This window comes from Alexandromys fortis, unplaced genomic scaffold (assembly GCF_014885135.2).
Source record: "Alexandromys fortis isolate MF-2015 unplaced genomic scaffold, M_Fortis_MF-2015_v1.1 scaffold_629, whole genome shotgun sequence".
Classification (NCBI taxonomy): Eukaryota; Metazoa; Chordata; class Mammalia; order Rodentia; family Cricetidae; genus Alexandromys; species Alexandromys fortis.
The window spans coordinates 11,362-24,820 of NW_026068494.1; the positions used below are offsets into that span (position 1 = coordinate 11,362).

Consider the following 13,459-nt stretch of genomic DNA (forward strand, 5'->3'; position numbering starts at 1 on the left):
AAATATAACTTGTTCAGTCAATATAATGTTACTTGTTTATGTGTTTTTAGGGCTGACTGGCACTGGACATCCAGATGGTGTACCATCCCTAGGGAGGGCCACCTCTCCTGCTCCCAGCTTTACTCTTTTGCCTATAGTTTTTTGTGCAGGGTTGAGACCTCACAGGCTTTTCCCCATCCAGTTTGTCATGTTTATTTGTGTCAGACTTGTTCAGCTCTCGCTTGGGCAGTCATGTTGATGTGACTTTACAGGTGTAGCTTCTGATGCTACTAGGAGACACAATCTAACAGCTCCCCAATCCTCTAGCTCTTATAGACTTCTGCCTCCTCTTTTTCAGTGAGCCCTAGATATGAGAGTACTTTGTAGATGTATCCATTGGGACTGGGCTCCATGACTGCATTTTGGTTGGCTGTGGTTTTCTGTAGTGGTTTCTGTGCAAAGAGAGGTTTCCTTGATGAGGGGTGAAGACTACATTTACCTGTGCATATAAGGACAGATGTTTACAGATTGTTGCTAGGTTTCCAGTACAAGAAGGCATGGTACCCTTCTTGTTGAGTGGAGCTTAAGTCCAATTGGAGAGCATGTATTATGACCAGGGTATTTGTGCTTTTCCTCACCTGTAGTGTTACTGTGCCATGCTGGTTGTGTTTTCTTAATCATAACTATTCTGGCTAGGGTGAGACAGAGTCCCAAAGTGATGGCTCAATAGCATTGGCTGCTCCTACAGAAGAGCCAGGTTTGATTACCAGCACCCCCATGTGAATTTGAACTGTCTGTAGAATCTGAACTCTCTCTGGTCTTCATGAGCTTCAGGCACGCATGTGGTGCACAGACATCCATGCAGACAAAAACATGTACTCACATAATGAAACTTTAAAATTAAATAGGAAATAAAATAAACAAGACAGACAAAACCCTAGAAATAATAGCGGAGGTTGTTGTTCTCTGGCCTCTACTTGCACATGTGAATGCACACACGCACGCACACACACACACGTACATGCACACAAGGAGTACAAAGATCCAACTCATCACGCCTCTGGGAGATGGCACGGGGCATAGAAGGAAGAGTGAAGGACATGAACACAGGAAATAAGATGGAGGGATGGAGTAGGAGGGACACGCCAGGGAGAGAGGGCGAGCTACGTCTGTTTCTTTATGCCGAACAGCTTGGGCTGTGTCAGGCCGCATGAATCACACTGGCAATTTTCAGAAGAAAATAAAGTTTTCTTACGATATACATCCCTGCCTCCTGAGGAGAATGTTCAGGGATTCATGGATCACACGGTCTTATTTTTGCTATGGCTCCATAAATCCACTGCTGAGGGACGCAGGAGGGATACGAATGGCCATTCATTGACAGGCTCATGAGCTGTTGGCGGAAGCCATCTCATTGATTGGGTGGTGATCCAAAGAATGAGGGCCTCTCAGGACTTCTTCTTGCATGCTCAGCCTGGGAGTCTTGCAGCTGCTCCATCTCAGCCCATTACCCTCCATCCTGAAGATGAGAGCCCACGGAGCTCATGCCTAGCTGCTCTGCACTCTCACTTCTTTGGTCCTGTTTGACTTCATTTTTAATTTTTATATTAATTTTGATTCAGGGTCTCCTGCCACTCAGGGTGGCCAGAGTTGACCTTGAATGTTCGACCTTCCCGCCTCTATCTCTCAAGCGCTAGGATTAGAGGTGTGCACCGCCACAGCTAGTTTGTGTAGTGCTGGGAATGGTACCCAGGGCTTTGGGCATGCTGGGCAAGCATTTTACCAACCGAGCCATGTCCCCAGTGCTGGTCTCTTAGTTTAACAGCCTCCAGTCCTTGCAGGCAAGAAGGAAAGACAGAGCACTCTCTGTATTGAGCCGTCTCTACCCATAAGCAGTGGAGTCTGGTTGTTCTCCAGTATGGAGTTCATTGATATCAACTTGATTGAATCTGGGATCAACTAAGAGACATCCTGCTTGGCAGATGCTTCCCCAGAGTGGGCTTCCCCTTCTACAGCAGCCCGGATATAGAGAATTCCAATGGGAAAGCATCACTGCTTGCCTTCCTTCACGCCTTGCTAGCAAGCACATCTGTGCCGGGCCACTGTGGCAGCAGCCACCCTTCACTGATGTCAGCTTCTTCAACCTTCTAATGTGGCTTTCTAGGAATCCCCCAGGCCTTCACCATTCAGACTACAGAGACATGGAGTCTCATGGTCTGAGCAGTTGCCATTTTCTAGGTAGGGAGACCCAGACATATAAGAGAGGAGAAAGCCAACAGAGAGCAAGTAAGCAAGCAAAGACCATGTATTTATTCTCTCACTGCTCTTGACTGCGGATGTGATGATGGGCTGTAACCCTTTCCTCCCCCGAGTTGCTTTTGGCCAGGGTGTTTTATCTCAGCAACAGAAAGGGAACTAGAGGTGATGCTAAATCTAAGACACTAGCATGAGGAATGGAAAACACTTCACACAAATAGCAAACAGCCCAGAAGCCATCCTGGAGTGTGCCAGGAGTAACTTGTACCAACACGGTCTCAGATCTCGTCTCCAAAACAATGTAAACAGGGAAGGGATCTGCACTAGTTATCTATGGCTGTGGTAAAGCATCATGACCAAGGCAACTCGGAAAACAAAGAGTTTACTTTAGGCTTATGGTTCCAGAGGGTTAGAATCCATGTTGGCAAATCAGAGGTAGCAGGCAGAGAGGTTGGAGCAGAGAGCTGAGAGAGCGCACATCTGGGACCACAAAACAGCAAGTGGAGAGAGCTGAAAATAGCCTTTGAAAGCTCAAAACTTACCCTCAGTGACATCCTGCTTCCAGGAAGGCCACTCCTCTTGAGCCTCCCCTAATAGCCACCAACTGGGGATCAAATGTTCACATGTTGGAGACTTATTCAAATCATCACAGAGTCTTAAGGGGGGGCAATTTTTTCTTTTTTTTTATTAAGCTCTAGATTTTTCTCTGTTCCCCTCCCTCTTCAACCCTCTCCCAAGGTCCCCATGCTCTCAATTTACTCAGGAGGTCTTCTCTTTTTGTATTTCCCATGTAGATTAGATCTATGTATGTCTCTCTTAGGTTCCTCGTTGTTGTCTAGATTCTCTGGGATTCTGATTTGTAGGCTGATTTTCTTTGCTTTATGTTTAAAAGCCACTTATGAGTGAGTACATGTGTGTGGGGGGGTCAATTTTAATCCATGCCCAAGACCTAATGGAGGATCCAGAGAAAGTAAAAACTAAGTTTCTCTTCTCCAAAAGATGGGGGACTCCTGGGTGGAATAGATTACCAATGAGGCTGGGGAAAGGAAGCCAAGAGAAGATGTGGAAGAATATAACGAAATGCTGTCCTCTGGAGATGGCCATGGCACTCATGAACTCACGGAAGCTGTGGCTCCCTGTACAAAGATCAAGGTGGGAAAGATCCCAGCATGGACTGGGGAGGAGCTCCCAAGTTCCCGCCCCTCCCTGAGGACCTACAGGCTTGCTGGGGGGAGGGGGGGACATTCTCTTTGGTAGTATAGACACTGGTAGGTTTCTTAAGCCCCTATAATAACCCCTCACCATGCACAAGGAACAGGACCAATTAAATTCAGCAGATCACAAAAAAGCTAAACAAACAAACAAGACATGAAAATAGGAGATGGATTTGTGGGGATGGGAAGAGGCAGGGATCAGTGGGATTGGGGATGAAATGAGAAAAGACAATGGGGCCAGTCAATAAAGGACATTATACATGTGTTCGGAATTATCGGACAACAGAACAATGGAAGTACTTGGTGACAGGCTCCTGGAACAGTGCACATTCATTGCCCCTGTCCATTCTGGATGTGACCCTAGGATGTAACCATCAACTCTGGTAACCATCACCATCTCCTTCCCCTCTTCCCAAGGAAGCCACCAGACTTGGTTCACCTGATACCAAAAATGCCCAGAGTCACATCACTGATGGTGACCTAGACAGAGACTCTCCTTTGAGAGACCACCAGGGCAAACCACAGGAGAAATGGAAGAAAAAAGAGTCCTCTAGTGAATTTTTAGCTTCTTGTTGCAAGACGGAAGAAGTTCTAGAGACAAGTGGTGGCCTTGCTTCAAAACATGAGGATGTACACTTAAACAAAGCAAGATGGTAACTTAACCAGAAGGGGACAAAAACTAATTCAAGGTGGATATGGTGGCACAAAACTGCAACCCCAGTACTTTGGAGGCAGAGGCAGGAGGATTGCTACAATTTCAAAGCCAGTCTGGGCTGCATAATAAATTCAAGTTCATTCAGGGCTACATAATGAGACCCTGTCTCAAAAAGCAGAAAAGGGGGTGGAGTCCATCTCTTTTCCCCAACCTCTTTGTCTTTCTATTTCTCTGTCTCTTCATCTTCCTCTTCTCCCTCCTTCCCTCCTCTTTCTATCTCCCTCTATGTCTTTTTCTCCAACTCCATCTTTCCATTTTCACCGTTCTTGCCATCTGTCTCTCAGTCTATCTTATTTCTTCTTTCCACCACCATTTCTCCATCTCTCTCTTTGCTTTTCTCACTCTCTCCTTTTAGTTTTCCCAGAACTCCATGCGAAACGCAGAAGAAAAACTCTCCCCCCAACCCTTTCTGTATTTACAGTGACGATGTGGGTGACAGCTCTTCCAGGCTTAAAAGACGTCTCCAGCACAACCGTGCTCCTGTCTCTCTTGATTTACTAATCAGAGCTCAAATGCTCCATGCTGCTTGGGTCAAGTACATCCCTCAGCCTGGCGGGCGCTCAAGTTACGCTTATCCCTCCTCATCAAGTCTTTCCTGTGTGTTAGAACAGTGTCATTTTTAGCAACAGCAGACTTTGCATAATGAGACGTGGGGTGGAATAGCACAGATTTGCGCTGTCCCTCGCTTGGCGCTCTCATTATTGGGGGGGGGGGAGTTAGGGGAGAATGCACACTTTGCAGGGTGGTTTAATTTCCTCTGGAGCTCCACGGCTCCTATCAGAGGAGCCACATACCTCATTAGCTAGGCCTCCTGACAAACTGCCTACTCTAGCACGCAAGCTCCCTGGGTCGGCCCTATCCATCTTGGTGATGCCCTTCTCAGCAACGGAAATTCAGTCCACTCCATCATATGAGTGCTTATCTTAGGGTCCAGGGACCCCCAGAGAAACTCCAGAAATTAAAGCATGAGGTTGTGGGGGTATGCAGTTAGTCTTAGCATCCTGGGGAGGGAATAGGTACCTTTAGATAGCTCAGTTCTGGAGAATGCTGGGAAGGGTTGAACCAGGGCCAAAAGAACACCTCTGTTGGTGTGCAACACCATGCTAAGATCACACAAAGCCCAGTGTCTTCCCTGCCAGCCTGGGTCCTACAAACATTTATTCTGGAATATTCCCCCAAGGTATTTTTATTCTTGGATGGCTCATTTCCTGGTTCCATGGATACCTAGGAAGTATTTTTCTCTGAGTCATAAAGAGCTGCTTTTCTAAAGACAGGACAAGCATCTTTAGCCCCCAAATCCAAGAGACCCAACTCACCTTAGCCATATTAAGGTACAGTGGGAGGTTCTGGTATAGGTAAGAAACTTCCACGCCTCTATGGGCAGAATTAATTCCTTCCTTCCTTCCTTCCTTCCTTCCTTCCTTCCTTCCTTCCTTCCTCCCTCCCTCCCTCCCTCCCTCCCTCTTTCTTTCTTTTCCTTCCTCCCCCCCTTTTCTTTCACTTTCTTCTTTCCTTCCGTCCAACCCTCTCCCTTCCTTCCTTCCTTCCTTCCTTCCTTCCTTCCTTCCTTCCTTCCTTCCTTCCTTTCTTTTAATGAAAGGGTGTGGATTTACCTTTATTCTGGGTTCTGACCATAGTTGACACTCCCTCTCTCTTATGAAAGAGAAAGGAGAACACACACAGGCATGCAGGGGGCATGGGGGAATAGCCACTAGACCCTCAGTTTAGTAGGTGATTCCACCTGGGTCTGATACAGCTGATTTTTATCGTACCAAAGTAAAAAAGAAAGACAAGAAAACCCCTAGAGTTTTATTAAGCAGTGATCCACGAATAGAATTTGCAAAAATAATTAAGAGTAAATTGATGCAGACAGTTTTAGGTCAGAGCTAAGAAAACCTCCACATACTCAAGGCAAGAGAGACGCCCCAACATTACTGGGAGGCAGCTAACCTGGTACCTTTTGAAACCCAGTGGAAGGAGAGGGGTTGGCCCCGCTGCTGCAGGAGGGCTGGAAGGACATTAAGAAATGATGCAATCTGGGAAGAATAAATAGCCTGCTTTAAGGCCCAGCCAGCCTCATACTTAGCCAGTCGGGCAGATTCATGCGCCTCAAAGAAAATGAAGATACAGCAAATTGCAAATGAAAAATAATTTTCAGCAATAGCTGGAGAGAAAACTGCCTTACATCATTTCAAAATGAAAATTCAAGAAGCATAATTAAGACCGGAGACATGGCTGAGCGGTTAACAGCACCCGAGTAAAGTAAAGCAATCACACCAAGTAAAGTTCCCAGCTCCTATATCAGGCAGCTCACAAACACCGCAACTTCAGTTCCAGGGATTGAATGCCTTCTTCTGCCCCTATGGGCACTGCCCTCACAGGCATGTACACACACACAGATAAATGTTTTTGAAAAAGAATTATTAGCTAAACAGACTAAACAAACAAATGAGCAAGCAGAAGATATAAGTTAAAAACAGCCTCACAGAAGCCGGTCGAACCTCCATGGTCATAAGATGTCCACTGTAAAACAAATATTATTTTGTCTCCAAGTAGAAATTATGTCATTTGCATCATTTCTGTATCGTTTTCTGTTCTCGCTCTGTGTCTTTCTGTGTGTGTCTGTTTGCACGCGCACATGCGTATGCATGTATGTATTGTGGTATACACATGTGTGTATGGAGATGCACACTCATGGGAGCCAGAGGGAAATGTTAGATGTCCTACTTTGTCACCCCCCCCCATCTTCCTGAGGCATGGTCTCTCACTGAACCTGGGGCTAGGCTCATGTCCAGCAAGCTCCAGAAATCCTCCTGTCTTCTCCCCATCCCCACATGGCACACACTAGAGTTAAAAGTTTGGTGTGCTCACACCCGGCATTTTAGGTGGATGCTGGGGATCTGAATTCAGGTGCTCACACTTGCACAGCAAAGGCTCTTACCAACTGAGCCATGTCCCAAGCCTCTGTTCTTAGGTTGTGATAATGAGCAATATATCACAGCAAAAATGACTGGGGCAGATGAATTGATGGATGATAAAGGCTCGATGCAAAATTACAGGGAATTGACATGCTTGACTGAGTTCTCAGATGTTCACATGGCATGACGTAAGTGTCATGAAGAGACACGCCCTGTCACCACCTATCAGCCTCTGTGACCACAGCTACAAGCAGAAGTCTGAGTAAACACCAACCTGACAGACAGCCCATGCTTGTCAGTGGAATTGTGGGAGAGGGGCTGAAGATGTGGCCCAGCAGTACAGAACATAGGCTGATTTTTCAGAGTTAGGTTGCAGCATCCAAGTTAGCTGGGAAGACTCAGCTCCTCATGTCTTGGGCTGGAAAGGGAGGTAGAGAAGCTGTAATAAACACACAGAGCAGGGTCCCTGCTGGCAAGACTAAATGTCATGTTTCAGCCCCAACAATTCCTGCCTTTTAAAAACTCTTTTTAGATCATTATTTAAGTGGTTGTGTATGTATGTGTATTCGCACATGTATGTGTTTCTATGCACATGTGTGTGCATGTATGTATGTGTATGCACATTCATGTGTGTATGTACATATAAATGTATGTATATGTGTGTGTACACACACGTGTGTGCTTGTATGTGTGTGCACACATGCATGTGGGGTGTGTGTGTGTGTGTGTGCGCGCACGCGCGTGTTTGTATATATCCACCACTCCAGCACTGGGATTATAAGCATGCACCCTCACAACTGGCTTTTTCTCGACTGGGCTCTGGGGGTGGAACACAGGTCCTATGATTGTAAACTGAGCTTTATCCTGTCCTGAGAATGGATGTTAAACATCCTCCCAAGGCCCATGGGCTGATCGCCAGACAAGAGATTGTGGCCAAGGCTGTGCACGCCAAGGCAACCCAGACACATAAGTGAGTCAAGACCCACAGCTAGGATAATAGGCTCAACCACCAAACCACCCCTAGTGGCTTAGATCTGTCAGGCAGGTACCATCTCCTGAAGTTTCCAGGACCTTCTAAAACAGCACCACACCAACTGGGGAGCAAACATTCAAAACAGAATCCAGAAGCCTATGAGACATTTCTGATTCAAACCACTGCATGAGGACCATCAATCAAAAATGGAAAGCTCTAAAACTTTTGAGATAAAATAAACCCCTTCTCTTTATAAGTCAATTTGCCTCGGGTATTTTCTTACAGTGACAGAAAATTGATTAATACACTATTCTAGTGGCCTGTGCCTGCAATGGGTTACAGAGCATTTAGCTTGGGGACGTCAAAGATTTAAAGAGGGGTCTGTAATTGTAGGAAAACTAAATCCGCTCCAGGGTACCTGTTATGCCTGGTTGAAGATGCCACATCAGATCATTGGGGAAGTATCTCCTCTTCCCAGGGAAGGTGACTTTATTTATTTCTAAATGGTTTTCATCCCACTGGCTAAAAAAAAAATCCCAGGAAACTGCACAAGCAGCTATGCCTCAAATCTGATCACAGATGGGAGAGGACTCCCTGTTCCTTCATTCTGAACCGATCAGAGGACAGGCATGTCTGCATCATCCACAGACATTAGCTTTGCCATGACATTTGAAAAGCTAGCATCTGTCATGGACCTACAAGGTGCTGAGGATGCAGAATTAACACCACCACCCTCTGTGTGTAGCTGGGTGCACCAGCACCCTGGATAATAGCACCTTGCCTCCCACCTTGTTTGAGACAATGTCGATCTCTCTCTCTCTCTCTCTCTCTCTCTCTCTCTAAAAAAATTTTTTTTTATATTTATGTCCATATGTGTGTATGTGAGTAAAGGCAGGCATGTGGGCATCCCTGGAGGACAGAAGAGGATCTTGCACCACTTGGAGTCGGGGTTACCAGTGTTAGTGTGCTTCCATACGTGGAAGTGGGTAAGCAAACACAGGTCCTCTGCAATAGCAAGAAGCGCTCTTGAATGCTGTGCTATCTCTTCAGGTAAGTGTCTCCTGCACACTGTCATATTTGGCAGATTAGCTGGACCACAAGCTTTGGGGGATTCTCCTGCCTCCATCTCCCTTCTCAGTTAGGAGATCTGGGGTCACAAGCAACGCACCACCCTGTCCAACTTTATGTGGGTTCTGGGAATTTGAACTCAGGTCTTCACCCTTGGGTCGCAAGTCCTTTGCTCAGTGAGCCATCTCTCTGGCTCCAGAACTTACTTTTTTTTTTTTTTTTACTGTCTCCTCCTGGAAAAGCTTAGAGTTCCATAAGAGAAAAGAAGCATGTAAGTCACGGTTATGACAACGAAAGATAAATGCCGCGCAAGAGGTTTGTTCAAGAGGCTCTGGGAGCTAATTTCTGTTTGGGAGAGATGGATGGGGACCCAGAAAAGTTTGACACAGGAGGTATAGCGGGACATGCCTGTAAACCCAGCACTGGGAATAGACAGGTAAATCCCAGGTGATTGGGGCAGGGGCGGGGCTCACTGGCCAGTCAGCCCAGCTTAACATGTAAGCCTCAGATTCACTGAAAAAAATATGGTCTCAGAAAATACAATGCAAAGCAATTAAAGACACTCCATGCTGATCTCTGGTCTCCACATGTGAAGCCTGGGTTTGAATCTCGGGTCTGCCACTTTTGACCTGCTGAGAAGTTATTTAACTATAGTGAGGGAAGATAAGCAAAGAAGTCAGAAAATGGAGGAAAACTCAAGCTGAGAAGGTAGATCAGAGCAACCCTTGTGACTCACGAAACAACAAACAAAAAAAATCTCAAATAGTGGCCCAACTCTTCACCAGCAGTTCCTTCAGCATTCAGAATGGAAGCCAGCTTTGACTCTTCCGGGAAACACATTTATAAAGATGTCCAGAGACTGGGGAAATGGCTCGGTCATAAAGAGGTTCCCTTGCAAGCATGAGGTTACGAGTTCGATCCCAGAGCCTATGTGAAAAGCCGGGTGTGGTTGTACCTACAGCCCCAGCAATGTGAAAATAAAGACAGCTCCCAAAGGCTCACTTGTCACCCAACCTAGCCTAACTCTAGGCCAGTGAGAAGGGGTTAAGCAGCTGAAAGGACTCACTCAGAAGACTGGAATTTAGTTCACAAGTGGATTCCCACTGCCTGTGAACTCCAGTTCTAGGGGACCCAGCGCCCTCTCCTGACCTCCCTGAGCTCCTGCATACATATTTCGTACTCACACGCAAACACACAAACATACACATAAAAAACAAAGAGCAACTGAGGCAAGATGCCTGATATAGACCTCTGGCCTCCTCTCCTACACATGAATACATGTGAATACACCAACAAACAATACATGCAACATGTACACACACACACACACACACACACAAACACACACACACACATACACACAATGGCAACCTTAGCTCCACCAGGAAAGTCATCCGATATGGCAGCCATCCTTGGCTACTGGTCTCTTTAATGTAACCAGGAAGTATTTGGAAAACATTTCTCTGCTCTACGTGCAAGGGCTTTGACTCATTGCCACTGTATTTGTCTACCTGTGCCTCGGTCAACTTGGGACGCACTCATGCTCCCAGAACACTAGTTCCTAAACAAATTAACATGTTAGACATTATCCTGGTTAGCTTTAATTGTCAACCTCACACAGTCTCGAATCTTCTGGGAAGAGAGTCTTAACTGAGGGACTGCCCAGATCAGATTGGCCTTTGGGAATACCTGTAGGGGATTGTCTTGATAATTGTCTTGATTATTAATTGATGTTGGAGGGCCCAGCCTACTGTGGGCAGCATCATTCCCTAGGCAAGCAGTCCTAGGGTATGTAAGAAAGTTACCTGCCCATGAGTCTGAGAGCCGCCCAGCAAGGAGGGTTCCTCTCTTGGTTTCTGCTTTGTGCTTCTCCATCAAGTGACGGCCCTGACTTCCCTCAGTGACGGATTGTGACATGGCAGTATGAACTGAATAACCTTTCCCCCCAAGTTGCTATTGGTCAGAATGTTTTATCATAGCAACAGGAAGAAAATTAAGATAGACAGGGAAGGAAAACTGGAAAACAACTAGTTCAGCATCCTATCTCTAGAGTTGGGAGAAACGGTCAACGTGTGGCCAACACTCATCCAATGACAACTGTGCTGCAGCCTTTAAGACCTAAGCTGTCCCTTTAATGGTCACAAACTGGCCATGAGCGTTAGTGAAAAAGACTGCGTGAAGCACTTCCTGTACAAATAAACATACATAGATGTTTTCCCGGGATGCCTTTCTAAGAGGAATGGTAGCGAATTCACCTCTTTGCCATAAAAGGAATCTGGAGTCTTGCTGGGTCCTGCAGCTGTGCCTGTCTGCGTGCTTCCTCAGGCCTGCACACATGGTCCAAGGGAACGACATGGGATCAGTGAATTTCTTTGTTAATCTCGATATTTGCAGGAAGCAAACGAACCACCGAGCTTTGCAAATCAGCAGCTTTAGTCTTTTGAATTCCTTAGGCTGGTGTTGAGGAGAGCTCTGTGTTCTGGGGAGATGTGTACGGAGCGGGCGTACATGTTCTAATGGCTGTCAAGTACATTGTCGGAGGGTGGGGAGGATGGAGCCATCAAATCGCTTGAGCATGCCCACATGCGCTCACGGGCATAATCTAAGTTTGTACACTGAAGCTCTCACCCAGAAGTGTGTAAGCACAAAAGCAATAACAATCTTCTGCCTGAGAAAAGTCTGAGTGTGTGTAAGTGTGTGCACGCGCTCATGTATGTGCGTGTTTGTGTGTGCATGTGCATGTGCGTGTGTGTGTGTGCACGTGGGCCAGAGGACAGAGGACAGTGTCAGGTGTCCCATTCAATCCCTCTCCATCTTTTCCCCTGAGACAGGGCCTCTCACTGAACCTGGAGACAGGCTGGCAGCCAGCAATCCCCAACATCTTCCTTTAAAAAAAAAAATGTGGATTCTCAGATACAAATTCAGGTCCTTAGCTTGACTAGCAGGCAGTGTTGCTCATAGAACCATCTGCTCTGCTCCTTGAGTCCGATTCTTGAAGGCATGAAACTTGATGCTAGCCATAGTTCAAGCCCATAAACAAATGCCCAAGTTACATTCCTACACTCCACTCGTTCTCTCTCTCCTCTGTCTTTCTCTTCCCTTTTCCCCTCTCCATTCTCTTATTCTTCCTCCCTGCCTCTCCTCTCTTTCCTTCTTGTCTCTCTGTCTCTGCATGTCTCTGTCTGGAAGCTCAGTGGGATCTTGGGCTCATAGTCATTTCATTCCACTGAGAGGTACAGTCAGACCCACAAGCTTCTGCAAACAGACCGGAAGCCCCTGCACTCGGGTAGCCTGTCTTACTCTCCCTCTCTTCAACCTCTTAGTGTGTCTACTGCACAGCAGCTTCATTGAATAAGGCTTCTTAATACAGAGGGATGAGCACAAAAGAGCAGAGGAGACAAAGAGGAGAGGGTCTAGCCCAGACTGTCAGCTTAAAAAGGGAGAGTTGATGCTCACTCCCCAAGGAAGCCATGAGGATCAACCACACAATCTCTCAAATCTCAACTAGAATTCAAGACTCATGTACCATGTGGTAGGTGTAGGTGTGTGTGTGTGTGTGTGAGAGAGACAGAGAGAGAGACAGACAGATTTGTATGTGTGCATTCATTCATGCATGTGTGTGTGTGTGTGCATGCACACGAACTCCTTGATCTGTGGGGGCACTCAGGTACCCTTACATCCTCACTTTGGACCGTGCTTCAGACCAGGTCTCTTAATGTTCACCATTATGGATGCCAGGCTATCTGGTCCAAAGCTACCAGGCATTTTCCTTTCTCTGCCTCCTGATCTGGGTGCTGGGGCCTCTGCCCAAGTGAAAACACACCATGGTAGACATGAGAAAGGCCAGAAATCACCTTTCAGGAATTGGCTCTCACCATCCTCCATTTGGAGGCATGATCTCTCTTGGTTTTGCTGTTGTGTTTTGTGTTCCAGGTTACCTAGCCTGGAAGACTCCATAGGATTCTTCTGACTCTGCACATTCCCCCCACTTCACTGTAGGATGGTTGAGATGCACCATATATTCAGCTTTTTATGAGTTTTGGATAGATAGATAAAGATAGATCTGTTCATAATGCTTGCCCCTTACGTTTAATTGATTTTTGAGACAGGGTTTCATGTAGCCCAGGCTGGCCTAAAACCTACCCTCCAGTTTCAACCTTCTCACTATTGGGAATTCAGACTTAAGCATTTTAATTTTTTGCTTTTCCATTTTGTTTGTGTGTGTGATGCATGAATGTACACATATTTTTGCATGTGTGTGGCACTCATGTACATGCATGTAGAAGTTCAAAGTTGATGTCAAGAATCAACCTTCATTGCTCTTCCACTTTACTCA

General features: G+C 46.3%; 1 long non-coding RNA gene across 4 annotated transcripts in view; it reads right to left on the reverse strand.

Annotated features, from left to right (window-relative positions):
• Positions 1-1,171: 1,171 nt before the first annotated feature.
• The window catches only part of LOC126495792 (uncharacterized), a 37,236-nt gene continuing 24,948 nt past the window's right edge, over positions 1,172-13,459 (reverse strand). The window contains exons 8-10 of one of the 4 annotated variants that reach the window (XR_007590231.1): positions 7,357-7,500; positions 2,778-2,839; positions 1,172-1,498 (exon numbers count right to left, since the gene is read on the reverse strand). This is a non-coding gene — a long non-coding RNA (uncharacterized lncRNA). Of the gene's footprint in view, positions 2,840-7,356; positions 7,501-13,459 lie in introns of all 4 variants that reach the window. The other 3 variants (XR_007590233.1, XR_007590230.1, XR_007590232.1) reach the window with 3 other exon arrangements.